Source organism: Diorhabda carinulata, chromosome 1 (assembly GCF_026250575.1).
Source record: "Diorhabda carinulata isolate Delta chromosome 1, icDioCari1.1, whole genome shotgun sequence".
NCBI classification, from domain to species: Eukaryota; Metazoa; Arthropoda; class Insecta; order Coleoptera; family Chrysomelidae; genus Diorhabda; species Diorhabda carinulata.
In genome coordinates, this window is record NC_079460.1 from 4,213,446 (window position 1) to 4,241,026 (window position 27,581).

The 27,581-nt window shown below is 31.0% G+C and overlaps 1 protein-coding gene across 11 annotated transcripts in view; it reads left to right on the plus strand.

Moving 5' to 3' along the window:
* LOC130896152 (homeobox protein prospero) overlaps positions 1 to 27,581 on the plus strand; it is a 229,720-nt gene that overhangs the window by 99,110 nt on the left and 103,029 nt on the right. For 9 of the 11 annotated variants that reach the window (XM_057804058.1, XM_057804084.1, XM_057804048.1 and 6 more), the window contains exon 2: positions 19,692 to 19,737. The gene's annotated coding sequence lies outside the window, so the exon portion shown is untranslated. Of the gene's footprint in view, positions 1 to 17,907; positions 17,958 to 19,691; positions 19,738 to 27,581 lie in introns of those variants that run through there. The other 2 variants (XM_057804067.1, XM_057804006.1) reach the window with 2 other exon arrangements.

Sequence of the window (27,581 nt, forward strand, 5' to 3'; positions counted from 1 at the left end):
AAATTGAAATAGTGGAAAGATTTATATAACTACCAGAACAAAATTCTGAATTTCGAATAAGGAAAAGAAAAAAAAGGTAGATGTGTTAAAAATTTGTTTTCTATGTAATTAGGTTCACCATATAAATTCCCAAATGTAGCATGTGTATTTGAAGCTAATTACTCAGTTTTCGAACTTCAGAAATACTAGAATTTTAATAATTTCTATTTTTTTTATTATTTCTTTACCACTGCTTCAAGAATTACGCACATTTGTATTATTTTGAGTGTTTAGCAGATACGAATTTTTAAGACAAAAGTACCAGCAAATGACAATTATATGAATATCAAAAATCGCCTCAATCCAACCAATTTCTTTTTGTCTACGTTTAGATTGTGGGTATTTATGATACAAAATTCCATTTTCTCCACCACAAGTAAATAAAACATTCAATATTCTGAATTTTGAAACACCAGTTAACACTTTTTTTTAATATTTCAAAATAAGCTAGAGGAAGAAGGAGAACTATTATTTAAAGCCTTTGTTCCTTAAGCAATCTGTTAAATTCTGTTTATATTTATATTTTTTTGTATGTAGGTATAATTAATAAACAAAATGTTTTTTGCTGTGGTTCTTGTTTCTCATTTTTCATTATTACTATTCTCACGAAAAAAAAGATAAATCGTCATTTTTGTTCAAAAATTTCCGAAACATCTCCTATGTAAAACAGATAAAAGAAGAATTTTCAAACTTTCACATGAAACAGTTTTTATAAGGTATACACAAATTGTTTAAAATATTAAGGCGAAAAAAAATTTTTTTCACTTCCAAAACCGACAACCATTCTCTAATCTCTCTTTATTTTTATCAAAAAACTATTAAATTGCAGAAATTTATTATGATTTTATGTAGATTGCATCAGCTTGGGATTTAGGGAAGGTCTAGCGGGGGCTGAAGCTCCAGGTGTAGGATTCGGCAAAATTACTAATTTGTTCATTTATTTTAAAAGCAATATTTGCATTTTTTTCAAAAATTTTTTGGAAATTTCAATAAAATGAATGAATTGTACGCGTTCAAAATGTAAATGATGAATTAGAAAAGCGAGTAAAATTTCTAGTAAAAATATATTCAAATGATCTACAACTTGAATTATTTTGTCAATTACAGCAATTCATTCCTCTTATCAAACTTTAACCAGAATTGATTAATAATACAAATAATTTATTATACTTCTTCCAATATCAATTACAGATTATAAAAACTTACTTGGAACTTAGAAAAACTTAACTTGCTACAACTCAATATTAAATTATAAGACGTAAAAAGACGAGTAAAAGTACCTGCCGTTTGGTTTAAACAGAGTACCAGACGGGAATTCAGCTCTTTTTGTACCCCACTTTTTTCTGGAATTTGAAATTTTAAAGCAAAAACCTTAAAGGAAAATAAATTCTTTGCAAATGAAACACAAAAATACATTTCAATTTCAAATAATGGTAGTCAGAATAGTCTGAACTAGAGTCGTTCTTTGATTAAAGAATGAACTATCCCTGATGATTCGATTATGGCCATCCGTTTATTCAGTTTTTTGTGCTTAAAACCACTGATAAAATTTGACGTAATGTTTCTAAACTGGTATATTCTGGATAATCTGCTATTTCTAATGTAGCATTTTATTTCAGAAATGTAATTAGTTTGAAATTATTGGATCGTAATATGCTTTTAATCATTGTATGATTCGACCATATTATTGATGGTTTTTGTTTGTGTCCCAATTACGAAAATTAGTCATTGACACCGTCTCCCAGAAAGCATTGCATGTTTGTTTATCCAACTTCTTTTCCATGAATTTTGAAAACGTTGTTTCGTAAATTGTCCGCTATTTAGTTGGCAATAATTTTTGTGACGCTACTTGGCTACTTCATCTAATTCCGGTGGATTCAAAGAAAGCTCGGAATCAGATATTTTTAACTTTACAATTTCTAAACAACAATTTTTAATAATAAAATAAAAAAATTAAATGTGATTTGATTACTTTAAAAGTTTCTTTAGCAACGCAGGTGTAATTGTATAAGGACAACTTACCCTACTAATTACAAAATTCAAATTCAAAACATCCCTCAATTATACCTGGTCTGTTCATGTTGAAATTCCTATTTTCGAATACGTATTAGGAGCTCTTATTAGGATGGTATCCCAAATATCGCGATTAACCATAATTGTATGTTTTATTAATATTTTTTGACTGAAACTATCTTAATTTCCATAAAAAATGTGTCACAGAATGTTAATATTGATATTTAAATCAGTTAAACGCTATCGTTTTGTTTATTTATTAATACAATTAAGAGTCAATTGAACAAATTCAATTATCGAGTTATGGCTTGTTTCAAATTATTTGTAAATCTAAATCTAATTACTCATATATAAATATAAATAGTACTACGCGGATTATTGCAGTGTATATACATAAATTTTTATTCGTAGTAAATGGCTCCACTCATTTTTTATGATGAAACAAGTATTCTGTAAATGTGAAAAATACTTAATATTTACAAGCAACACTGTATTTATACAAGGTGGGGGATTGAAAATTCATATATAGACAACTTAGCAAGTAGGCGTTGATCGAGAATGTCATTAATTGTTTTTCGTAATTTGTCAGTTGTCAAATGTCCCATGACGTTTTTGTTAGACGAATTTAAAAGAAACCTAAAATAATTATCAAGATCTGGAAAGATCGTTTACGGTTAATCACTTTGGAACGATGGGAAAAGCCAAAAAAATTTACGACATCTGTCGGCGTAGGTATTAGATAGGTATTTCGATAGAAAAAAGTCAGGATTAGTTTGAAAAGCAAAAAAAGTTGTGACTAGAGCTGCTCATGGAAAACTGCGGGTCGGTTTGCACAAATTGGGCAGAAAATTCTAAATCGATAAGAAATATGTGAACAACATTCTAAAGGACCAAAATATTATTAAAAAATCAATGAAATCGGCAATCAGATACTCTGAGAAGAAAAATTTAAACAAAAAATCAAAATTTGGAAGTCTTAATGGCAACGAGATTTCACCCGCTATAGGTTTTGAAATCATTAACAATGACGAATCATATTTTAGTTTTGATTGAAAAGAAACGACTTATTCAGAAGTATATTTCAAAAGACACAAAAAGTCAAAAATGTATAGTTGATGATATATTCTCGTGGAAATTCTTCAACGACATTTGTAGTTCTGGAAATTCCACAAAAATATGTGAAAAAGAGTGAGTTAGATGTAGATTAATGCATTTCATAGCCTAGAAATGTTCCTAATGTGTCAATTGATCGTTTTTGGTGAAATTTGAAACGAAACGTATATTCTGAAGAACGAGGAGCAGCTACACATGTAGAATGAAGTAGAGAATTTGAGCGAGCCCACAATTTTTAGGGATTTTTCTGTCCCCGCGCCCTTAATAGATCGTTCGAAATTATTTAGACGAAAGCAGCAAAAAAATAATTCGAGAAAATTACAGTATTCACAAACAAAAGTTGTAGATTTTAATAAAACTCCACATTTCGAACAAATTTCATCGGTTGGCGTTTTTTTAAGGATGATTAAGTTAGCTAATCAACTAATATAGCCAATATAAAACAATCGAAAGCTCAAATTTCCCAGTTGTAGGAATTTCGTAATAGGAAAATTTGAGTTAATTAAAATCTGATATATGGCGTTTCATATCAACTTACTACAATACAGAGTTCTGGTTGTCATATTAAATGATGGGAACTTGTTTCGAACAAATAGTTAATACCTTTAAAGTCACGTCTTTTATATGAGTAAGAAGATTCCTTTGGACGCGATTTGAATTATATTCAAGCAACAAACATTTTAATGCAGGGTCGTATTAACTATTTTAACTCAAAATTGAGATATTTTCAGTTGTTGTTTGTTAATAGATTTGAATATACGATGAAAGTAAAAAACTTTTGTCAAGGAGAAACGTAAAAAAATTGTAAGCGTCACTTAATCTTTCAGTTTTTTGCAAATATTAACATTATTAACCTAAAGTTAATATATACAATACAGGTAAAGGTGTATTACTTAGAATAATAACAAATACGTTTAATTTTGGCTCTACAATTTCAAAATCTGAACCAAATTAAAAAAACTGGATACGTAAAAGGAACGGAATATATAAGTCTCTCTACATATAGTGCTATTGAAATGTATACTTAATATTGAGGAAAAACGATTTTATATATAGATGGAAATTAAATACACTCAAACTCAAATATTTTTCCGAAATCTAAGCGACCTAATACAAATTTTTGTTCCAAGTACCTCACTAATTCCCAATCAAATTAGTCAATCAACGATTTCTAGATTTATCGAAAGAGAAATCTCAAATATTTAACTCACAATTTCCTACAATTGCTTCTAATTTACGGTGTCAATTCAGAAGAAATTACGATGTACCAAAACATATTTCCGGGGGAAGAGAATGTTATATTTGAGGATTTAGTTTAATAAAAAGCGATGTACATACATCAAAATTTTGCAGAAGTTAAAGGCCAGTTTTTGAATTTTTTCAAATATTTTCAAGACAACATATTGGATTGGCGACAAAGTGATTTCTGTTTTGTAGTATGAAATAAAGCAAATAATAGTTTTTAATCGATTACATATTTTCCATTTTGCTCAATTCATCATAAAATTTCTGGTCCTTATCAGCAAAAAAATGAACCAGGTACGATTGAATGTCATTGACATTTATGAAAATTTCATCATTCAATGAAATCTTTGAAATAAATGGTAATCAGATGGTGCTAGATCAGGGCTAAATGGGGGATGTGTCATCACTTCCCAGCCAAGCTCCAATAGTTATCAAATGTGTGTGAGACCTTGCATTATTACCTTTTCCAATTTGACAAATCTGGACGTTTTTCTTCGATTGCTTCATCCATTTTCATTAATTGTTGACCGTTAACTTTAGAATTGACCGTTTGGTTGCTTTGAAGAAGCTCAAAAAACACAAAATCTTTGTAATTTCACTAAACTGACAGCATGAGGTTTTTTTTTGTTGTTTTTCAACTTTCGATGTGGTTGGTGCTGGTGCATGGTGTTTGTTCCATTATCGTTTTCGAACTAAATTACTGTACAGAACCCATTTTTCCTCACCAGTGATGATTCTCTCATGATCTCTCGAATATGACGATCCTCTTTGATAATGACTTTGATTTGGTCATCATCAACTTCAGTAAGTCAACCAGAACGTTGCTCATATTTGAGGGAAAAATCTCCAGAACGGAATTTTTCATACCAATTCTGACACGTGCACTTTGTTAAGTAATCAGCGCCATAAACTTCAGATATTTCTTGTGAGCCGCAGCTGCTTTTTTCCTTAAGTAAAATATGCCGAAAATGTCAGTTTCTGCCCTCCATTTAAAATTATCTCACAACTAAAAGCTTTAATAAAAACACGCGATACTTGTTTATGAAGTTACGTCAATGTGGCCAGTATCACGTGACAAACGTCAAAGTACAGCACTAACATAAGTTATTCAAGAAAATAAATCAACGCTCTATATCAGTGAAAAGCGAAAGTACTTAGTTGCCAACTTTTATTAAGTGAAAAAGTTAATTAACTAAGGAATTTCAAGTACCTGTAACATATTGAAAGTGTAAAATGAAACTTTACTTTCATATGAAAATTTAGAACGATTCTACCAAGATATTATTCAAAACAGGAATTCATTAGAATAGAGCTATGCGGTTCTGGTAGACTACTGATGCGATTTTAAGTATAAAAAAAATCAATTTCATATTCTTAAATCGAAATCACATAATAAATAATTGTTTGATATTAATTTGAATAAAAAAGCTTACCTTTTCCACAGTGTGTTTCACGAACTACAGCATATAACTGAAAAAGTCCTCATGTTCTTTATAAACGCCTGAATCTACAGAAAGCCGTTGCAAAAAATTTCTAACAAAGCTTAGGATGAAAAAACTCGAAAGTTCATTTGATATAAAGATCGGTTTTGCTTGCCACTAATTTCATTGTAATATGAACCGGTATTATTAGAGTCCGCTTGGACAACATTCTGTCTTCCCCTTTCGCTCTTCACACCATTGGGATTGTACAGGGACTATGTTGGGATTAAGTCATTTTTATCATTTTAATAAAAACCTTCTCTAAAATTTGAAATTTAATTTAAAAAAATCATATTTTAAACTACACATAGTGGTTTCTATTTCCATCACATATCAGTTTGAAAGTTCTTTCTAAAAAGGGGTAGAAATTGTCAACTTTTGAGTAAACTCCCAATGTTTCGTTTCATTTAGTTATATGACGTGATGATCAAAATTCTTCTCAAATTACGAAAGTTATTTCAAAATTTGGAGAGCTTTTCCCATTTTAATTATTTTAGAGAATTTTTTTGTATTTTATAAACTTATCGTAATCGTTGAGCTAAAATTAGATGGAAGTTTATGTTAAAAAAAAAAGTTTCAATTTTTCTATTTAAACTTTCATGCGCCGTATTGACAACCGTAAAAAACAAAGACTATGATCTTGATTTCGACTTTGATTGATGGGGTTGTTTAGGATGAGGTTAATCACTAGTTTCCCTTTGGAAACTCCAAATATTTATCAGAGGTTCCTAGCCATATAACCAACTTTCAATTATAGTAACAATTTTTATCATTTAAAACTTTATCATCATGAAACACGATTAATATTTTATTCAGTTTTTAAAACTCTTGGGATATATCCGGTACTAACTGGTTTTTGAAAACTATTTGCACAAATTAGATGAAGGTACGAGGGTTGCTATCTAAGTTTTGAGAAACCAATAAAAACAAATATTTATATTTGGATATGGCTTTATTGTTTTCCAAAATTTTCTCCACGCATTTGAACCAATTGTCGGAGAATTTTTTCCATTCCAATTGAGGTAATTTCAAAATGGATCAACCGCTTCTTCAGGTGCAATTTATATTTGATCTTCGGGAATAAGAAGAAATCATTGGGTGCCAAATAAGGACTGTAAGGCGGATGACCTATCAGTTCGAAGGTTTAGGTTGTCGAAAACGTTTTTGTTTGAACTGATGTGAGAGAGCTCGGATTGTCGTGGTGATAAATAATTCGACGTCTCCGATTGTTGTCCCTGAACAATTCTGAACAAATGGTGAGGTACCATCCGGAATTGACGTTACTCTGAAGCAGGGGTGGGCAAATACTTTAATACTAAAATGAAATTTTCAAAATGTTTCCAGGACCGAAGGACCACACCGCGTACACTAAACACACGCAAATGTTTTGGGTGAAGTTTTTTCCTTGTCAAAGATATTTTTCGTACCAAACCACTATAAGTATCATTTTTAAGCATTTGGACAGAGAAATTTGATAGTTGATAGGAGATAATAGTATATAATAATAAATTGTACAATTTCTCACTTTATCGGCAAGAAATGGGACGATTAAAGTAAGAAAAAAGGGCAGGAATCCGCCCGCGGGCCGAGTTTTGTCCGCTCCTGTTCTAATGGAACGGTGGCGACCTATAAAGTTTCGGGTTCATGATCTTATAGATGTCTCTTTCACCAATCGACACTAGGTTTTTTTGAACGATTGTCAAATTATACAGTATCTAGCACGAGCAATCCTTTTTTGGACAGGAAAATGCAATTTTGAATGCTTAGGAGTGAAAATAATGCCCGAGTATTCGTCAATCTCATGGTATGTCACATGACGATCTTGCAATACCAGTTTATGCACATCAACGATGTTTCCTGGCACACCAGCTGTTGGTTGAATATCATAGAAAATAATCGCAAGAAAATTTTCGGATCAAAATGAATAGTTCAAATATGTGTACACGTTCTGAGTACTATTAAAAATGTCAAACTTAATGATGTCAATGTCAAATTGGACATATTGACGTCAGTGTTGCAATAGTGACAAGTAAGTCAATTGCCTGATCAAATAAACAAGTTTGTACAAGTTTTGCACATGTTTTCGAATTATTTTGACATTTAAGTATGTATTTTGTCAATCATTTCAAATTCATTTTCTTTTATAAAACGGGATGTTTAAATATGTTTCCTATTTCGTTAATTATTTTGGCGTAGTAGTCACTGCTGTTGTATAGTCACGTCAAAATAAAAAAAAAATGAAATTTTTCTACGTCGGAAGCAACAACTAAAAAGTAAATTCAAACTAAATTGTAGTATTTTGACAAAAAATTAATCATTTTTTGATATTAGAATTGGTTATAAAACAGAAGTGTCTATTGAATGAACGGTGTCGTGATGGAAAAGAGTTTTCCAAAACTTGAGACAACTTTCGTAAATTAAGATGCCGATTGGCAAGTGCGCAACAATCAGTTTTAGTTATTTGGTATGAAAAACGTTTGCTATGTCCCACTTCAAAGTATCGAACCCCAATTACATTGTGATGAATTTGAAATGAATATATAACAAGTTCTCATCAATACTAATAGCAATGTACATATGACGTAATAAACTTAACGTGCTCGATATCTGCATAACTCGAAATATGTTGTTCATTGACTCTGTAATAACCGACATATTGAATAGTTAACGTTGGCCTAGGTCAATGTCAAATATGTGTGAATAATAATTAATGTTAATGTTTAATTGAAACTGATATTATACTAACCGATGATTTACCGATTCGTGAGCAACAGATTATATTTTTAGCCATCGAAATCGATTCAAATACAAATTATTGTAATTGTTAGACTTATTATTTGCATTCGATTATTGTATCATAGCCACTCAGAAAACTTTTAATCGCTTTATAGGAAATATTAGCTTCGAATGTTTTTTTTTTCTTTAGAATACAGATGCGGGAACAAAAAAACATACAAACCGTTTGTTTCAATCTAATTATTTGCACTATACTTGATAAAACAATGGTTACTACAACTACTACTGTAGCCACTCAAATCAAAGTTGCCTCCATAATTTTCTATCCTCAGTCATGTCTACTTCACCACCAAGTCTCCTTACATCTTCACCCATTTGGTCATTCAATCTTGCTCTTGGTCTTCCCAATGGGCGCCTCCCTTCTGGTTGACCTCTTCACACTCTTCTCATTGTTGTCTTTTCTTATATGGCCCAGCCAACTAATTCTTCTACTTCTTATCACAGCTTCAATATCTGGTCATCTATACTGGTCCTTGAGTTATCTGTTTTTCATTATTCTCCATACTCCTCCTTCGAAAACTGTCCCATATATATGAAACAAGGGTTAATTTACTATAATTATACACATTTCGTGAATCAGTACCCAATCGGTACTCTCCTAATTTCAATACTTGAAACTAAACTCCTAACAGAAACGTAATGCTGAATTGATATTCGAAATTTTTTCTGTTTTGGTAAAAACCATAAAATTATTTACAATTAGGGTTACTAAAAAACTCGCGAGATAGCTGTGTGCTTAGTTTCCGTTGCTTATAAAAAAGCAACTCTCTATCGCAAGTTATGAGGGGAACCGCTTGGATCCCAGTAAACTTGACTCTTCAAAAAGTTTGGATATAAAATATAGGGAACTATGAGGTATATTATCGATAATAATTTCTTATTTCTTGGATAAACAGATACTACAATCAATTAAAAAACAATTAAAAACAAAATATAAAACATTTTTCCTTACCATATGTACAAAGACTTTCCTAACATTTAGTTTAGTCATAAAGGACATAATACATTATCCAAATATTCCACTAAATTAAAATCTAAAACACCAAGAAACAAAAGAAGTAATATTATATATCAAGTGCCTTGTACTAATTGTGACGCTGTGTGCATAGGGCAAACATCTCAGTATTTAGAAAATAGGCTAAGAGGTCATTAATAAGATAAAAAAATAGAACAGCAATAACGAAACATGAAATAGCAAAAAAAAAACATAAATCCAATTATAAAGATTCAAAAATTTTTTAAACGGAATCTGATACACAAAAAAGAGAATTTTAGAAATGGTTCACATTCATAAAAATAAAAAAACTTTAAATGATATAAAAGACCTAAATAATTAAAGTAGAATTTATAGCTCTATTTTGTAAATAATAATAAAACTATAAATAATTTGATATTTGAGATGTAAGGAAAAAATAATTTTTCTTATTAGAACAAAGTTCTAGTTTTGATTTTATTCTTATTTTGATATTCATGTTGACGGTGATGTTCTGATCAATATAAATACGCGAATTGTCAGTGTCAATATCATATTTTGACAAAGAAAAGTCTAAACGTCAATTATATCTTCCAAAAATTATTGAAAAAACTAATTTTGAAACAGAAGAGATCTAAAATTAAAAATATTTAGAAACATAAAGCTATATTATCTATATTAACTTTCTAATGTAACAAATACGTCAAGAAAATAAATCTCTTCTTCTTTACTTAAACCGATACTCTGATAAGGTAATAAAAAGAATTTTTCCTAATCTAGAAAATCCTTGATTGGATTCATATTTGCATTGTAAATACAAACTTGAAAAAAAAATCGATCTTTTATACCGCGATTTTCTTATTCATCATGTTGTGATTCGAATCGATTTAAAAATCGAAATTGGAAATAATCCTAATGTTTTTACTTTGCACTTTCTTAGTCAACGTCTATTCTACTTGCTAATCTATCTAAGAATTTTTTGTGCCCACAATTCAATTTAGTAAAAAAAGAAAACAGCAAATCTTTCCAATACTTTATTGTCCTACTCTTTACCAATAATTGCGTCAATTTTTTTCACCTCCATTTAGTTAAAATGTATCTTGTTATGCTATCTGTAATAGCAGAACGTGTCTATGCTGTTGGAAATATGCTTGATGATACAAATGAATGATATATGAAAAACCTTCATCGAACTCAAAACAAGCAATATCTAGGACACAAAATTCACATTGGCAGAGATAACCAAACTTGGTAATCGTAATCATGTCTTCAGATCTCAAATCCTTGTTAGATTGAAGAGAAACCTATTCGATCGATGCTTTCTGTTCATGCAGAAGCTCTAACCTCAACAAAGTCCAGGTAATAAAGCGAAGACTGGAACGAGATTACGAGATAAAATTAAGGAAGAAGAGAGAATAAACAAATGCTGTAGTAAGAATAACTAGCTTGAAATAGAACTGGGTGAGCCATGTGGCCAGAATGATAAACAATTGAGTGGAGACCAAAATAAGATTCCCTTAGAAGTAGAAGACGCCCAATAACCCGTTGGGTAAAGATTCAGAGATGCCTATGTTCATTAGTAGACGCGATTGGCTATTTTTTGATGATGATGATGTATTTATACTTGATAATGTACTAGATTCGTCCACAGTTGACAAAAGCGGAATTAAATCTGGAAGTGATTGGATTTTCCTAAGTGAGGGACATTGAAAGCAATACTAAATCCAATGAAACAGCAGATTGTATCAAAGCATCAACATTATTTAACGATACTCTCGATGGTGTATGACTTTTGGAATAATTAGCGAATGGTAGTCTAAGAAGATACCATAAAAGCATAGTTTCGAGATCACAGTTGCAAAAAGACTACTAAGAAATAAGCAAAATATTCATTCATATACGTACGTGTGTAAAATGAACTTAATTATTTAGTTTTTTTCTCCCTTTTTTCAACTCTATACTTTAGATAAAGTACGATCTAACTCAGAATTCGACATTTTAGTTTATAAATCAAACCAAATATCAACTGACATTTCTGAAATAACTTGATAATTTAATTTGAAGTGAAATCTACTTTTTGATTTATCTATTGTTTCAAATTTCAAGAACATATTATTTTTTTCACTGAGTACAATCCTGTTAAAATTGTTTTTTGTATTAGTTTCGCCTGTATATTTGTGACTTACTTTTTGTTTCCTCACTAATTGTTAAAGGCTTTTCAAATCACGATAGAATTCACAATAGACTAAACTATCAAGAAAATACAATTTTTATCTTATCACTAAATGAGAAAAACTAAATTCGTATTTTTAATGAAATTTCTTAGAAAAGTTTTTTGAAATTGGAATAAAACAAAAATTTTTAAGCAATATTATTAAATAGGTACAATTTGAACAAAATCTTATTATACGACTACATAATCTTTAATACGGAGGGTTTTTGGCCTATTCAAACCTGTTTTCAGTGTCCCATACAACTTATGGTTGAGAATTATGAAACTTTCATTTAATAAATTGATTTTGATAGATAAAATAATCATTACTATGGTGACCATAAGATTTCGTGTCACCCTCGTATAGCGACATCAGTTTTATTATTTATAATTTCTATTTAGTATAATAAAATCTACCTGGTATTTTTACACGTAAAAAATGTAGAAAAAAACTCCATTTTTCGAGGTATTATTCCTAAAAATGTTATGATTTTTATGTTGTGGTTCACGATCTCTCTGACATCTACAAACGGCATTTTCATTCAATATGATTATTGTATTCATATGAGTGCTGTCGATATTCCGATTAACGCCCATTTAAATATTTAAATAACAAGCACAACCCTATTCTATCAGCAATTATTTCAGATAATAATTGCATCTTCAAGAAACTAAATATTACATAACATTTTAGTTAATTTCTATGTAGGTCGGTAGAAAAACAAACTTTTGGTTAAATAATTTCATATTACGTTGAAACATGACAACATTGGATTTCTGTTATAATTGTTCGATTTTGTCGTACTTCGAGCGATCAAAATCGATTTCAACTTGCAATAATTCGATCGGAATATCTGATCATTCTGATCAATTCGCAAGGATTCATAAATTCGTTTGTATGAGAGTTAGAAAGATTTCTATTGGGGAATATTTTCTCACTCACTTCTCGTATTCTTTATTTTCCATTTTCTCAATAACTTAACCCGGTCAAAATGGTGGGACACTCATTACAATGTTTCATTCCGAAATTCCGAAAAAGTTTTTTAATTTTCAGTTTGATTATTGCTTACAGCGTGTTTATAACTTTTTTTAAATTATAATTTATTCTTCTTTAACCTATAAACCGAAACGTTAAATCCGTAATATATTTTGCTAAATATACATTTACTATATCAATCGACAGAGTGCATCAATGACACCCCCACTCTATGTACATAATTTGGTCACTAGTTTACACATTATGGTTAATTGTGGTATGCCGCACAATTGCTCATTAAATGTTACGGTCATACTCACGTGATCCGACACGTGGAGTTTGCTATACGTACACACGAACACACGTGATTCGTTTGACAGATCTCTACTATAAACTATTAGTGCTGCTAACAAGGTTTCAAAGAAAAAATAGAAGATAACGGGTCGGGTGTTGTGTCGCGGCACGCAGACGATTGTATGTTTGGTTGCATATACATCAGGGCTGAAATATTGATATTTCATATATCGTTAGTCTTCAGTATTGAGTTTTATATATTATAGACCAGGGTTAAAGCCTTTAAAATAATAAATAGTGAGAAAAATATAATAGTAAGATGAAACTTATTGAAAAAGGGGGAGACTATAATAAAAATGAAATGGAAAGTAATTTACTGGAGATCTGAAGTCGGGAAGGAAAGGGGATCAGTTTTTAAGGGTAGAAAACGGTTTATCTCGATTTTCGGCAAAACTACAAGTCTTAAATAGGAAAGTTGTAGGTAATGAGAAGATCTACAGCTTTTGTATTTCCACTTTTTTCACATAACCTCAAAATTTATGTGAGAAATTCAAAACAACAAGATTTTCGCTTTTAAATTTTATCTTTTACGAACAAAAAGTTTTTTTCACGAAATTTGATGGAAACTTATCTTCTTATATCTTCAAATATACTGTAATTCATTTAAATTGAAATATTTATTTTTTCACGTGGTTTTGACTAGAAAATCGAAAAATCATCCGATTTCGATGAATTTTTTTAATCTTCGGTTTTACGGCGGAAAAAAAATATTGAAAATATCTCACCTCGAGATTTTATACAGTTCTTATATTTTTTGGGAATCTACACAAAAAAACGAACATTTTAGAAAAGAATAATTGAAAAATGTTTGTTCATTCATTTTTTAACTCTAACAGTCAACCTTAGTAAGATACTGCTTTTTAATAGTGAAAATTTCCAATTTTTCAAAGTTAACTTTCAATTTTAAAAGAAATTCTTGTAAAAGTATGATAAATCAACATTTTTGTGTGAATTATACGTGAATGAGTGCTTTTAAAGCCGTGAAACCAATGTAAGTTTTCATTTTTTTTTAATCCGATAATTTTTCGTGTAAATTCGCTGTAAAAACGAAGATTCCAACTATAAAATTACCAAAAAGGCAACCAAAAAGTGAAAAAAAAATGTTTTTTGTAAAAGATGAAAATTACAAACGAAAAACTTAGTTTTTGGAATTTTTCACATTAATTTTGGGGTTATGTGAAGTCACAAAGGTTGTAGATCTTTTTATAACCTATAACTTAGCCTTTTGACTTTTTTTTTCATAACACTTGTAGTTTTGCCGGAAATTGAGATAAACTATTTTTTACCCTTAAAAACTTACCCTTAGATCGCCCGTAAATTATTTTTCCTTTCATTTTTATAATATTTTCCTCTTTTTACAATGGGTTTCATCCTACTATTATTTTTTTGATTTCAAAAATTGCCTGTATGATAAATAAATGATTACACTAAGAAAACTGATTTCTTCTAGATTAGATATTCATTTTTACTTTTTATTTTTGGATTCTAAGTAATATTTCGATAATTTCGTAATATTTTTATGTAGATTTAGAAATTTTATATACTTTTGGTTTCAGTTTGATTTTTTAAAACTAGTATAAATATTCAAAAACGTCAATTTCAGATGGAACAATATAAAACTACAACTACAAAGCTTTTTAAACTTCGCCCTTGCATTATTTATATTTTTATAAATAGATTAGTACTTATCGCGAATCTCTTATCATTTCATTTATCGACTGAAAAACTAACCCCCAAATGAATATTGAAAAGAAGAAATATTAAGATTATGTGAAATCAAGTAGAAACGATGGCTGGTTATGAAGACTAGAAATCGTGATATTAAAAATAAATAATTATTTTATTTTTTCTCTTATATACATATCACGTTAACCAAATTAAATTGTTAAAAACCACAACCCCTTCAAATTATTTACTCCCCCGACTATTATCACAGCACCTACCAAGACGAATATTATATAAATATGAATTTTATCACGTGTACGTGTGCATTAGTTGCAATTACCGGTGGACATATCCGAAACGGAAATGCATATCGACACGCATGCGTATACTACTTACTAAATGCGGTGGCGGTCATCTCGCTAATTGTTAATGTACATATTGCATTTGCAGCTATATCACGACTTCAACACAATTTGATGCAGTAATCCTAATGAGATATGTGGTTAGCTTATTGGTTCGGGTAGGGGGTGGACTAATTTCCTTTTAACACCTACTTGTCTAAAGATTAATTAGCAATAATTTTTCTTATTCAACCAAACTCTAAATATTTATCAATTTGAAATATCAATCGAGTTTTGGTAAAAAAAGTATAAACGATAAAAAAGATTCCAACTTGAGGAGATATATTAAATATGGTTTCTCTCCAGTTTTCTGTAAATATAAAAGATGTCTCATAAATAATGTCTATGGCTTTAACCCAACGTAACAAGCTGGTTTTAGTACTATCGATCACATACATACGCTGTGAGAAGTTATGAGTCAAACAAAAGAATTTGAAGTACCACTAGCGATGGCTTTCATCGATTTCGTCAAGGCTTTCGACTCTATATATCTCAAATAAATTATACAAGCCCTAATAAATCAAGGGGTCGGCAAATCATATATATATATATATATATATATATATATATATATATATATATATATATATATATATATAAACTCTTGCCAGTATATGAATTCCCGACCAGCAGAGGAGTGACGCAAAGAGACTCAATATCTCTAAAACTCTTCACAACAGCATTGGAAAGAATATTTGGTGAATTAGAGGTCTGGACCAATTGATAGACAGCTCGGAATCTCTACTACCAGAAATTAGTTGAAAAATAAAATTGGCATGGAAGAAACTGATTAATAATCAAATCTAGAACGTCACTTTATCTAAAACAAAGAGTATTTGATCAATTTATATCACCAGTTATGACATACAAATGTGAGACTTGAACATTCAAGGTTGATATTAAAAAAGTCCAGGTTGCACAAAGATCAATGAAAGGCATCATGGTAGGTACAACAATAAGGGATTGTAAGGAATAGGAAAGATAAGGAAAAAGATCCTCTACAGGATCAAATTCCTCAAACTGCAATGGGTAGGACAAGCAAGAACAACTTGGACCCAATTAACCAATGATAAATATCAATGGGCTCAAATGAAGGACCAATACATAAACATGTAAAGGAATTGACTGCATATGATGATGATCATTATGATTATTTACAGTAAAACAGGTCTTTAAGGCCCATGACTTATTTTTTTTTCTCATCGGTCTGATTTCACAATTTTTCTCTACAGGGTGTGATTCTGACCCTTTTACTCTTTGGGCTTTTATATATTTATATATCTTGTTATAGATGGGTATTTATATTTATTTTCCCCTTAAAATTATCCTCAACGCCTTTCTTTACCATATAACCAGTTTTGTTTTGCCTTTGGCTATTCTTCTATTTATTTTTCAGTGTTGCTTCTAGATAAATGAATTAACAAACTTTTTATTTCGTATATTTATCGTTTTTTCCCGTTTCCTTTGGGTTTATGTGGAAAGAATTGTGGCACTGCATTTTTATCGTCATTTTTGAATTTAAGTTTTGTCCCTCACAAGAATCTCACTATGGAATTGAGTGAATAGTAATCTGATGGAGCAAAGTCTGGACTGAATGCTGGATATGGTAGTAGTTTAATACCACCAAGTGGTATCTGCTTTTTCGGGTGTTGAGACCTTTTTTCCAGTGGTTTGGTTGGATATCACAAAAGGATTCGTAACCCATGAAAGGCTTTCTCGCTTCCTCCGGTTTGTCTTGGAATCTATTATAGGGTAATTCAATATTTCTAGACAAACTCAAATGATATTGGAGCTGAGAGCTCCAATGGCTACTAGACTATCGAACAGGATGATGATTTCTTGTCTGCGATAGCTCCTTTCTAGATTAAACTGAAAAATGCTTGGTGAACTGCCCAGACTTCCGGAGTGTTGGGTTTTGGGCCCGTACATTCCTATTCCAGTTCCAACTGCTGTTATTCATCCATCCGTATACCATTTAATGGCAGTCTAGAGACCCATGGTTGGTCATTATTTAGGAACATTCTACCACACTTTCCAGTACTACGTGGAGAGGATGTAGGAGGTTTAGAATCACTTCTAGTGTAGCTGTTGAGCAAGATTTCATGGCCCCAGCTGCACATAAACAATCTTTGGGAGATTGTTCCTCGTGGTATTCAGACTAGTTTTAGTACCCTAAACCACTGCCCTATCCTATTTATTATAGAAACTAAACTGCATCGTCTATTAACAAGGAGGAATGGTTAAAAAGCATATTAGTCTTACGATGTGTTTAAATTGAGACGTTGGAATTTTCGACATATGAAAACTGATATTATTTATAAGACACCCTCTGTGTTTTGAATTAGATATGGATCAACAGTGGCCAAAAAAATCGAGAGTTATTGACAAATTAGAAGTATATCAGATAAACACGCTTCCTCATATTTTGTAACAGACATATCAAAAACAGAAACGTTTGTTTATCGAACATGTGTTGTTTAAATATCTTGGCTCTAACTTTATATCATAATTAGTATCTTCTAATTAGTAATTCAATATATAGGGTGGTAAACATATTCTTAAAATTGAAACGCCCCTTAATCAATTCTAAAACGATCTTTTTTAATTCTCTCAGTTCAACTTGTTATCGAGTGAAAAATATCCGAGGAAATATTTCATTGGTCTTCTAAAAAATGATCTACATATATTGGTATGTATCGATTTTGTGTCTAATATAGGGGAAATATAAAGTAAATCGATTGGTTTATTTGATGGAAATTTTTGTTTTCATAACGTTTTCTTTTAAATTATATAGTAAATAGACATATTCTGGTAGACTTCAGCTTCATATTAAACATATTTTTATCCAAAATCATGCTGTGTTAAGCCGAAAAAGCCAAAACTGCAAAATATTTGATGTTATTATTGCAAAATTTCGATTAAAATCTGCTTTTGTTGGTATTTCAAATTACAAAATACAAATTAAGATTGATTGGAACTATATCTACTACTCATTTGGTGCTTCTAAAATGAATGTTTTAATGTCATCTCTCGAAAAACTATATGCATTTTTGAATTAATGAATAATATTTGAAAAAATAAAAAGCCAGTGGTGAAAAAATTGCTAACGAATGATTTTTTTGCTGGTATCTTTTTGGTAGCACTGTTTTTGACATAATACACGTAAATCGTGTCTTGTGTTGTTTAGTTTGGTCTATAATTTAATCATGAATCGACTTACGAACGAACAAAGCTTGCAAATTATTGAATTTCATTATCAAAATTCATGCTAGGTTTATGCGAACTTCTTCCAATTTAAGGGCAGTCTAGTCGGCCTACTGAGGGAACTATTCGGAAGCTTGTGACTAAATTTCGAACCCAGTTGGACACTATTGGACATTAAACCATTAACACGCAAACGTACAGTGAGGACCAAAGAAAATATTGCGGCTGTGTTACTGATAACCGTGAAATGTCGATGTTGCAACCTCACTGCCTATGCGATAGCCATCTTTGGACCATACAAACATTTACGAAACCTCACCGCGTATTCAATAGCCAACTTGGGATCATACAAGCATTTATGATCCAAGAAAAAATGATGCCACTCTTTTTTTTAGACCTTAGAACTTGGACCTATGAATTGTTCGATCAAATTGGATTCCTCCCATATGACCAGAGTGTATAGCCATTAGGCTAATCTCTTAACAAAAAGATGAGACCTCCAGAATGTCCCATAGAACTCAGGAAAGAGGAAGGAGTCTAGGCGCGAAACTGAGATACGAATGAAGATGAGGACCTGTCAAAATGACAGGAGATTGGTGGAATGTCCTTGTTAGTACCCTTCCGTGGATCTATCAGGGGATGGATGCTTAGAGGGACGGGTTTTCTCACGCGTACGTGTGTGAGATATGAAAGTCGTTTGAATCGAGATTTGTTTTGGAATATCGATTCAATTTCCCATTGGAAATAATTCAACATTTACCTCACACTTCTCAAGAAAATGAATGTTTGTATCCCGTAGAGGTATTTTTTTATAATTAACTATATTTTCACGTAATGTGTTTTCCACGTAGGATTTTTGTGTTAAGTTTATTGTTAATGTATCAAAAATATGGATTTTTTCCATATATTTTCGTTGTAAAATTGAATTTGGATAGTACATATAAAGATATAGCAAAATACTAAAGTTTTTCAGTTTTTTGTGAAACAAAAAGCAGCAACTTCACTTGCATCAAAATTTGAACATAATTTTTGAAGTTACCCAAAACAACTACCGTCCACTATGAAATCGCAACCCTTTTAACATTAAAAGTTTCTCTAAAAACTAATAATATTTTTAAAAAATTCTGAATTGTCATGCAACTTTAGTAGCAGTTAGCAGACAATAATAATTGACTCTACATCGGTGCATAATTACTAACTACTTTCATTTTTTTTTCAGACCAAGTAAATGGAATCACATCTATCATCCCCCTTTCAACTAAACAGTAAGTCGTTTTTCTTATTATTTTGAACATTTTGACAATATCTTAACGCAAAAAGGAAAAAATTTATTATCTTTGGATTATAATTTTTAGTCGATTATAGAAGGGTTGTTTTTTTGTTTTGCCATAAAAATAAAGCAACGGATTGTTGTAAAATTTTATATGAAACTTGAAAAAATTGCGACTGAAGATTATAATTTATTAAAATAACTATACTGCAATGAATGGTTATCGCGTCTGTTTATGAATGGTTTAAACGTTTTCAAATAGTTTTACAAGATGTTGAAGATTATTCAAGTTCGGGTTACCCTTTCACGTTAAAAATATGAAAACATCGAAAAAGTCAGCAATCTTGTTCGATTCGACCGTCGGCTGAGTATTCCTACAATTGCTGAATCTACAGGAATTGACAAAGTATGTATGCAGCAAATTTTAACATACGAATAGTTTGTACCTGAAAACTTCACATTTGAACAACAAGAAGCTCGAGAAAATATTTAGAATGCAATTGAAAATGACTCAAATTTATAATAGAACATGTGACGAATCAAATCTGCATCAAAAGGAACAAGACTTGAGTCTTTTGAAGCTATGAAATGAAGAGTGGCGCACCTCCTGAAGAAAAAGACTTCTTGTAGGTACTGTTTTGAACAATGGAAAATTTGTATTGACCGATATAGGTTTAGAATAAAAATATAAATATACATAGTATCTAAATAAAATCTCTGGAATATCACGGAAAAGAGGGAAACGAAATGGTTAACGGGCAACAGTCATTAGCTTACTTAAGTGTCTGTTGAATTAATATCGTACGATTTTATAGTCTTAGTGAAATGCCTATTTTCCGATAATTTCTGGAAGGTAATAAAACAACAAATTTCAAAAAACACGTTTATTTTAAATAATTAGAGTAAAATTTAACGTTACTACTTATGAAACCATGTAATGTTCTAAATTTCGTACAGCATGTCCCTATCAAATTTACTTCTTCTTTCAGACTGTCGATTTTTCTAATTTCTTTTACAAATTTTACCTGGACTTGAATTTCTGTGAGTTTTAAATAAATTTAAATGGTTTTGAGAACTTTCTTTTAGGTTAAATATCTTCTTTTTTGAGCCATTGCCTAATATTATTTTACTATATTCTTAATTTTTTACAATTTTTTACAATTAAACAGTCCATCGTTTGTCATCACTTCGTTCCAATTATTTTAGTTTACTTGTACGTATTTCTCATTTTACCAAATCATTCTAATTTCACTTGTAAACAGAAATTTAAACTTTTTTGTCACACGAAAGTTTATATCAAATTTTTAATGTAAAATGGCAAACAAACAATAATACATCAATAGCGTGGATGTTTGGCTTTTATGATGATGAAACGTTTCACCTTATTCGTGACTTATATCACCCAAATTTTCGAGGAAGGTATCCAGATGAAAGTGCAAGATATATATTTTTAAGGATATATTACATCCCAAGCCTTGTATGAAATTATAAGATTGATTGAGTGTTTGTAATTTTCCGATTTAAGGTTTCCTTTTGGACACCATTTCTAGGCAACCTTTTCCAGATCATTCAGCTTTGCTTCAAAGTTTGTATCCTTCATTTGTGGACCAATAAATATCCCTCTTTAATTTTTGCCGAATTTGAGAAATTTCTCCTCCAGATATAAGAATCCAGTACACAAAATTTTTCAACAGGCTGAGCTTTATATGCAACAGTGGTAAAACTATGTCGTCATGGTTTACTAAAAAATCATTTTGAACATTATTCTGCCCTGGTGTAAGTGATCCACGCTTGGGCCATACTTTCTGCTGTCCCATTCGCAAATGAAACAGCAATATTCTGTGTGACCAAGCTCTAGCACAAGCAAAAGAGCAATGACTTCAAAATCCCCATGTTCAGTACATCTAATTTTTTCAAGAAAGAACTTCATGTTTTCGGAAAAACCACGGGCAACAGGCTCTGAAGGATATTTATTTTCGTTGTATAGCAATAATGCTTTCAAGTTAGTTTTTAGGGAGACAATGAATCATTTCAGGAATATTATTAGAATAGACTAAATTATTTCATCGTCGCGATGTTGGAAATAAGAAATTTTCATAACAGGAAAAAGTAAATTCCAGTCGTTTAATCTAGAACCCAAAAGTGCGGAATGTTTTTAGACAAATTCAATTGGCATTTCACGCTATTGAGATACCTTATTAGGTTGACTAAAAACAGAAACAGAATCTTGACTTTCTACTTGATAGAGGCACCATGTAGGATTGGTCTGTTGGCCGATGACAAGTTTGGGTACTGGACAGCTTGTGACACATGAATCAATCACTTACATGATCTTTTGGTTGCTTCCATATCATTGGTATACTAAAAGGCAAATGTCTAGTTTCTTGTTTAGCCCAAACTAATATGAGTCCCACATACATTACACAACATTTATGTGGAACCCAGGGTTTATCTTGGTTGTGCACAGGGAAACGAAAAAAGGCTAGATAGCACTTTCCAATTAATGGCGTAAATTTTCGATACTTTCGCAGCGTATTTCCGTAACTTAGTAGAATGCAATCGCTACAACAAAACACATAAAAATCATCACAATATTCCTGAAAATGAGAACAAACCATTGAATAAACCATGTCTCAAAATGTAATAAAAATTCTCAATAATGGATTAATCTGATGAAACCTAGTGGTTTTGGATCTGGAGGTATATTATTCTAATTTCAAAATTGAAAACTGATCATAGTGAATACAGAAAAAATATTTTTAGTTTTTGTTTCAACGTATTAAATTATAATTATTATCTCGAAGAAAATAAATAATTCATAATTTGAGTACCTCAAAGTCACCACATATATTTGTTAAAATGATATCAGCTTATTGAATATTATCAAGAAGAAATCCCGTTTTTATGACAGTGGGCTTAAAAGCGATAAAAAAAAAGACAACTGAAAGGAAACGGAAAACGTTATCAATGTCGTGTTGGTATAATTAGTTTCTTACATTGCAAAATTCCAGATAGATATTTGCCTATCTGCTGCCTCATTTATTCAGTGGTTCCCCACTGTACAATAATAAAAAAAATTTGTTTATTCCACTAAATTTTCGAAATATTACTAGAAATCAACCAAATATATCTACTCCACCTCCAATGCTCCTTCTAGGATTATTTTGGATATATGAATTATGGATGATTTTCGCCTGATTACTCTATTCTTGATAACTAAATAATCTTCATAATTTCAATTAGAGTTAACTAGTTAAATTGTTCTATAGAAAACGAAAAAAAATTGCTTATTTTCACAATTTTTTCTAAGGCATTGAGCATCTGTTTATATAGAGAGTGTTTCATAAATAATTTCGAACTCTATTTATTAAATAATCATACAAATTGCAAAACGAAGTATCGCCTATCATTTGGTTTTAACACCAAGTTCAGCAAGCCCTTTGAAACTTTGGTAGAATCATTTTTTAGATACAAAATATTGTCGCATAGCATTCACAACATCTCCTTAAGATTTTTGTCTCTAGCCATAGCTCTGAATAAATATTACATGATCCGAATTAAATGCTGGATGTGGTAGGAGTCCAATACCACCAAGCTGTTGGATCTTATTCAGTTTAGCTTTCGCTTAATTAAACCTCGATATTTCTTTAATAAAATTTCATAGTTTCGGATCTGCTGTCCACTATATACCTCTGCATTGGCAGCTCGACATAAAATGATCTCGTAGTACACTAAATCTTCATCATTCCACAGATTTTCTGCTCGAATCGATCTCTTTTTGCGATGGGTTCTAGTATAGCGATTTTTCATCGTAATAATGCGTCTAGCAACGAAATGGGGTTCTTTACATACCTCTACTCGACGTTTTAGTGGAATTCGTGTAGCTGTAGATCATACCTTGATTTTAAATGACGGTTTATGCAACTTAAGATAAAAGGTAGTGCTGGTATTGGGTTGGTTTTTTACGGCTTTCTTTCTAACCTCAAAATTCCACGAAAGTTGAAGATCTGAGAACAAACGAAGCGTCGAATCTCTCCAACCATCGCTTTACTGTTCGTTATTTAACTGTATCTTCCCCTTCAGCTTCATATAATTTCCTTACTGCCACGGCTGATTTAAACTTTTGTTTCTATTAATATCAATAAACGAATTTAATATTTATCGCACTTGTAACTATTTTTTATAAAAACGTACTGCGTCAGTCGTCAATAAACAAAGTTACTGCATGTTTAAATTGAAGCATACAACATTACTTACAATACTACCTCTGTAAGATTAAAATCTTTCGATCTTCTTCCTCTTCCTCTGCTTCTTCTTTCGGTATTTTTGTCATCCATCGACGTCATTGAAAAGATGTAAATGATTATGTCATTTGTCAATTCTTTGTGTCGTGTCACACATTTTAAGGTTATTGTGACTTTGTGTTTGGTGACGTCTTCATTTTGAAGTGCTAAAACCCCAACAAACTGTCTATGTATCAATGTGCAGAAAAAATTAATAAACTTAAGTGAGAAGTAACATTTTTTTGGTTCTAATGTATGTGTTTAGAAGTTTTGCAACTGCTGATAGACATTGAATAATTTTGATTCCATTATCAATGAACAAAAATAAATGTCGTCGTAATTGTTAGGATATCTTGAAATGATAGAATAGAAATTAAATAAAAACATTACGAAACCGATAAATAAATGTTAAGTCAAAATATTTCTCAGTTTCTCCGAGTTCTCTTTCGCTATTAAATTGCCGGCATTTCAAACTTGAAAGTATTCGATTCACCTGTTTCGATTGGTGCTTTTTCTTCCGTGACTATGGGCGGGGCAAGATCAAGACTCTAGATTACCAACCAATATTCCTAAGTACATATTGATTTAACTTCTTACCGGTAATGAAAGGAAAAAAAAAATAAACGCAGTTTGTTGTATATTGACGTTAGCGACATTTTATATAATAAATTGCTCACAGAATGAATGATTTTTTTTATAGAAACAGTTTTTACTTCTAGAACATAGTGCTAAATCTGGTGGGGTAGCCGGATATGGATAGACAAAAACATGGCAAAAAAAGCGCCAGCTTATTTTTAAGATTTCGCGTATCCTCTGGAAAACTTTCTAGTACATCTTTTGTAAGCCTTTCGCTAATTCCAATTTGTTGTTGCAATACCAAAAAGACATCCCTACCACTCCTCATCTTTAAATGTCTCAATTTATATCATTGGTAAAACAATCTTATAACAACAAAGTTATGAAGTAAATTTATCCTACGAGTAAATTTACCCAACCAAGAATTAATTCTTTGTATTCCCGTGGCTTAATCAAGCTGATGAAGCGTCTAGATCCGTGTTGATCAACGTTGGGCTCCAGTTCTACAGACAATTTGATTGTAAAGGGGGGCAATTCGAAAATGAACTCGAAACGAGTTCTGGGCCATTTAAATACTATGCTAGATTTCGGTGCTCAATTGGAACTAAAAAGCAAATTATTGAATAGTTGCTGCCAATGGACAGAGTTAGTTTTTTATATGAAACGCCTCAATTATTTCGGAAACGGCTTTTAAAATTTTTTATCTTGGGTCTTGTGATACAGACGGTATTAATAACATTGTTGTCATATCTTTCCTTTTTTTCGGAAAAATAATTAACTTTGTTATTTCAAATAGATCATCCTATACTGATTATGTTTCATGTAATATTCTTTATACCTATATCTGAGTTATAGCTACATTTGCAGTATATCCAACAAAGTTACAATAAATATTGACATTTAGATGGCTACGATTGAACAAACTCGTTTAATTTGGATATCATTTCATAATGTATATCCTAACCGAAATCCCATAACAAGATCTAGTGTCAGTAAGTTAGTAAAAAGTTTAACGAATTTGGTGCAGTAAAATATTTATCCAAATTATGACGTAGAAACTAAAGACAAATTTTTGTGTCATGTTAGAAGTAGATCCACATTTGTGAAGTAGAAAAATTACGATCCAGCAGATCCTCAAAATGCTGTCCATTAACTTCAATACAATAATCCGTGCGATTTTAAAAACTTTGCAATATATTTTGCAGCATGCTTAGTTTTTCTTATCTCTGTGATAATCCCATCTTTTAATTTCTGAATATTGGCAGGTTTTATTTCATAAACAATGTTTTTTAAGTGACCCCACAGGAAATAGTCTAGAGGATTCATGTTGGGTGATCGGGGGGGACATTCGATAAAATCACGCCTTCCAATTCATCTTCTGGATCTGGGAAACTATTGGTATTGCATCACCACACACGCTTAGTGAGGTGGAGCACCATCTTGTAGCTATATATTGTCGTTTGGGATATTACTATTGTCTGGAAAGTTTTTTTCAATGTACTCCGGACCATTTCTGTTACCCTCAATGAAAATGGAAGCAATTATTCCAGCCCATACATTCAGTTTTTCGGATTATTGGGTATGGAATCACGCATTCAACGAGGATTGTTACGTGAACAGTATCTAAATTAAGCCGATTAACGTTTCCATTTATACAAAAAGTGGCCTCATCACATTACTTAAAAAATTTTGAGCGTTTTGATTGTAGCATTTTCCATCATTAGATCTGCAGTATGGATAGAATTTATTATCATGTAAAATTTTACATAACGCATGTTTACGAAATATCAAGTTTCCTGAATATTCGTCTAGTACTCAAGTGTACAACAAGGCACAAAATCTAAAGATTTGTTTTCAGTTGATGCAGATCCTCTGATTTAGATAAATCTTTTACTGAACCAGTTTCGTTAAACTTTTTTACTAATTTACTAAGAGTATATCTGGTTATCGGATTTTGGTTAGGATATAAATTATTAAATATATTACACGTTACTTGTTGAGTTCTACGCCTATCATCATATCCTAATATCATTAAAATATCAATTCGTTCTTTTTCATATAAACGAATCATTGTGACTTTCGAAAAACTCAACAATAATAATTTATTGAAACGTCAAATTTGTTATTGTGGAAGTCATAGTAAGCTAAATGTATTATTTTAACTTTAGTGTACGAAATTATAGATGAATATTAGATAAAAAATAATAAATATGTTTTAAGGATTCAAGATCATTATATTTCCGAAATAAAGGAATGTCAGATGTAGATACCACGCACAAAAATTTATAAAAATCGTACAAGTCGTTTCCGAGATAATTAAGGCGTTTCACACATAAAACTCACTCTGTATATTATAAATTCGTTTGACGAGACCAAAATATCAACTAAGCTTTTGGCGTTGTCAAGTTAACCTTTTTTGGGCAGACAGTACTCCCCCGGACGCTTAAGAACGTGGTTGCTCACATCTGAATCAAATAAATTCAATTTATGAAGACGACTCATGAATAATCTATGGTCCGATGATGCCTAGCAAAAAAAGAAGCTCGCAGAGGCACCGTTCGACTCTGAAGTAATTGAGTCAAAGAAGTGGTTCTGTAAACCAAGATCAGTCTCAAAAACACGGGTCAGCTGACGCCAACAGTATGAGAAGCATTTATTTTCTTCACAACTTTTAATTTAAATATTTATTAGAATAATTTCGAATTTTATTGTTTAATTATATGTTTAGAGAATTCACTTATTGTGATTATTAATTAAACAATTCAATATTTTAATATTAAAAATTATGTATAAGTTACATAGGGGGGCATAATAAATTTTAGAAGGGCTTAGGTGGGGCAGGGCATAAAAAAAGTCGCGAAACACTGATCAAGATGGACTTAAATTTTTGTTTTTTTTTCATATTATTATTATAAGTCAAGGATTTTAATTTTGTGCTATTTTGTATTGAATTAATACGTATTAGTAACTACTAGTGGCG